A 4,026-nucleotide genomic window follows, 5' to 3' on the forward strand; every position below is an offset into this window, starting at 1 on the left:
ATTCTTACTAAAAAGTCCCTCTCCTGCAATGAACGTTACAAAAGATACAAACTTAATTAAAAAGTAGCTTTTGCCATTTCTTTTTGTCCCTCTTTCCATTTTTCCAATTTTGGGAGGTATGCTCCCTGCTCTGCTCTAACAGCAGGTGACTGGGTAAAAGAGCAGCAAATCAGGGTAACTTCCAAAAATGGAGAGTGAGTTGACATGTCTGGCCTCTTCATCCATGCACTTGCTTTCCTTCATCACATAACACTAACATCTTTATGCCACTGGCACTGCTTCCATCTGGGGCCACCCATGGCTACAGGGTCTGCTCTCCTGGTAGTTACACCACTGATCCACTGATTCCTTGTGGTAGTACTGTTTTTTTGTGAGCTCTGTACTTTTTGGGGCATGAGGTGGTGCTATATTATTGAGCACCAAAAAGTTGTGTGTTGCTTAAATACACAGATCTTAGTGCTATGTACTAAAATGGGAGCAATCCCAGTGTACATAATAAATAATTATGAAAAAAATCACCATAATAGTATAAGGTTTCCAAAAACTTTCTTTTACAAAAAGTGTTGTTGGGTTAATAAATTAAAACATGAAAATGTGATGTACCATAGACATTACCGCAAGAAGGTGCTACCTTGAATGCCCAAAAAGCTAGTTCTGGTCTGTTATTCTTCTGCATATTTGTATTCTTATTAGTAGGAGCTGCCGTATTAATCCTCATTCTAGAAGCCAGTAAAATCCAACCTACTGGCTGCTGTGTTAACAAAAAAAGCCCAAAATCTAGAATCTACAGTACTTGGCAGTCAGGTACTTGACAAACAGCTCTATAAGTCCTACAGGAGTCAGCTGGTTCTTGTTTTGCAAAAGATGACTTCAAACTGATATAAATGAGAATGGGCATCAAGTGTAGTTTTCACCCTAGCCCCAAGGCTAATAAATGGAAATATACTCATAAATACATACTAATATAAGCAAAGAAAAAATTGCTGCAAAGCACTTTTTCTTATAGTGTCAGTAAAAAGCTGAATATACAGCATAAACCTATTTCTGTTTGGGAGTATGGTCATGTGTCCCAACAGCAGCAAAATCATTGCCCTGAAATCCTGATATACATAAACATGTGTTGCCCACAACGTTCTATAACTTAACTTCCATTATTTATGTAATGATTACATTTATAAACACAATATCAAAGGAAATGCATAAAAATACAGATAAGATGTCAATAATTGTCTAATTTAGCAGAAAGGCCATCAGGGCAAGAAACAGCCCCTCTGCTCTCAGCAGAAAATTCAGCGTCAAATCCACAGTGTGTCTGCATCCAGGCCAATGCAGTGCCTTTGGGTACACACACAGAAGAGTGTGAATGCCAAGCCTGGACTGGCAACCTGTGGATTCTGCCAAATGCTAAAGGGGGGGCTATAAGATGCTATAAACACTATCTATTGGGCCAGTGGATGGCTTTTTGGGCCTCTGTGTATTTAAAATGCCAAGATCTATTTGCAATCCCAGTCTGGGTTTGGTGGATGTGAGAGGAAGGGCTGTTTCTTAGCCTGCAAGAAAGAGCCCCGTGTGGCAGTACCCTAAAAATAACTATTGTAGGAGTGACTCAGCAAAAATGCCCAAATGCATTGGCAAGTAGAGAAGTTCATGGCTACATATGAAGAGCTGTGAAGATTTGGAAAAGATTATGCAGTGGAGCACCAATGAAGATGCCCCCACACATGCGCAAATGCTGCATTGAAGCCGAAAATTGTTCTCCCTTCGGATGACGTCACCAAATGCTTACTGCGCATGCGTGCCTGGAATTTAACGAGCAATACAGAGATTGAGCAAAAATCAGGAGAATCGTATTGGGTGACAGGAAACAGTGGAAGACAAGCTAAAATAGGGGGGTTGACAGCTCTGCATTTGTCCAGGTTTTTTTTTAATGCACCTGGAACAGTGGTCTTTTATTTTTTTGATTGTTGGGCAGAGGTTGGGCGCAGTAAGGTCTGTAGACATTATGGATTGCACCGAACCCAGTTTTTCAGCTTCGGCCGAACCCCTCAATCCATAGTAAGGGATTTGGCCGATACCGAACCAAATCCTAATTAGCATACATTCATTCAGATTCAGTTTGGCCAGGACTGTGGATTCAGACGAATCTGAACCATGCCGAAAAAGGCCATATCCTGCCTGAATACTGAACCGAATCCTGGATTCGGTGCATCCCTAGTAGACATGCAAATTTAAAATGCATTTAGATCCATTGTGCAAAGAAGGAAAGAATGTGTGACACACTGTGGCCAGGTGTGCTAGTGAATGACCAGTTCGGGTGGCACAGGGTCGGACTGGGCCGCCGGGACACCGGGAAAAATCCCGGTGGGCCCCGGCCCTAGTGGGCCCCAGCGGCCCAGTCCGACCTTTGCCGGCGCTCCCCGCTACTGACTGTTCCTCCCCGACGCGTTCAATTTATACGCGCTCGGGGAGGACGTCAGGCGGGGGCCCTTCGGGGGGGGGTTAGGGGGGCCCTTGGGGGGGTTAGGGGACGCGGCTGGGGCACCTGCAGGGCCCCTGGGGCGGGAGCCCCGGTGGGCCCTGCACCCCCCAGTCCGACCCTGGGGTGGCAAGAATATATGTTTTTGCCACCAATATAGATGAGCAAATGCTTACAGCAGAACAACATCATGTGGCCATATGCCCACATGATGGGGCACATAAAAAAATCCACTTTATGTTAATTAATCTTGCAACTGCCATGCATAAAATAAAGATTGATGCTTATTAAGAAAATACACTAATGGGTAAATCATGATTGCATTAAGCTGCATTAATATATTTTGATATTTGCAAACTGTAGTTTTAAAGGGGACCTGTCACCCTAAGAAATAACTCAGAATGATTTTCTATATTGTTAGTTGAGCAAAATAAACTTTACTTACTCTATATAAATAATATAAATCTTGTTTCCTTCCATCTTGGAATTACTCAATCACAGCAAGCAGGCAGGCACCATTTTGTGGACACTGTTATTAAGGCAAGCTTTATATCATGCCAAAATCTTGTTTATGTGCCAGAATGGGGGACCAGATGCCCATGCATTGGCTATACAATTAGATGGTGAGGAGGGAGGGGAAAAGTATGATGTGCAGTGATATCTAGGAAGTGCTGAATGGAAAGCTAAAGTTATTGTCTGCCCCGCCTCTGGCAGGGCAAGCAATATATGATTGACAGCTGGGATTTTTAAATGTCTTTATAATGGGGTTGGATGTGTTAATATAAAAATGAATTTGGGTTTTATGTTTAATTTGAAAAGGACTTTTATTATACAGTTTTTTATGTCTGGGTGACAAGTCCTCTCTAAGTCATTTGAGACATAGCAATTTTCATTTTGATCCTAGTTATGCCACTAAAAAGACTAGCAGAAACACTCTAACTTCAGCTTTAAAGAACAATTTTAAAACTTAGTTTTGGATTTTACATGAGTAAACTTTGCTATTGATCCTAAGCACACAGGTCAGATTCAGCCACAAACTGAACTGTTATGCCCCATGTGGCCGACTAACAGGTTCCAGAGATGCAATGGAAGAAGTTGTGTTCTGGCTATTATTTTTCCATTTTACATTGCATATCTATTTATTCAGTTCTGTTTTTACACTGAACATTTCCTTCAAAGCTACAAAGATTTCAGAGCTTCCCCAGCATCTGCTGTTGTCTGTTCCTTCTGCTTTCTGTTCTGCTTCCTCCCTGTTTATCTAACCTGTTATTTTCCCGCCTAATTTGGATTTACTCGCACGGCTCAAAACGTATTAAGAGAAGCGCACAATCCGAGTCAGACGTTTAGCGAGTTCGTTCCTCCGGGGCTCCGAGTTTAACCAAATGATTAGCAATAACAGAGCCGCTTCTCCTTTAATGCTGAAGAGCCTTCTCCTGCACCCCGCCCATTCTCTGCTTCTCACCCCTCCTCCCTTCCTGCTTGCAGTGAGCATGTGATCGCTGTGTAACCAAACAGCTGACCTGAAGCCAAACTTCCTCTTGTAGGGGTAC

Source organism: Xenopus tropicalis, chromosome 3, assembly GCF_000004195.4.
Source record: "Xenopus tropicalis strain Nigerian chromosome 3, UCB_Xtro_10.0, whole genome shotgun sequence".
Taxonomy (NCBI): domain Eukaryota; kingdom Metazoa; phylum Chordata; class Amphibia; order Anura; family Pipidae; genus Xenopus; species Xenopus tropicalis.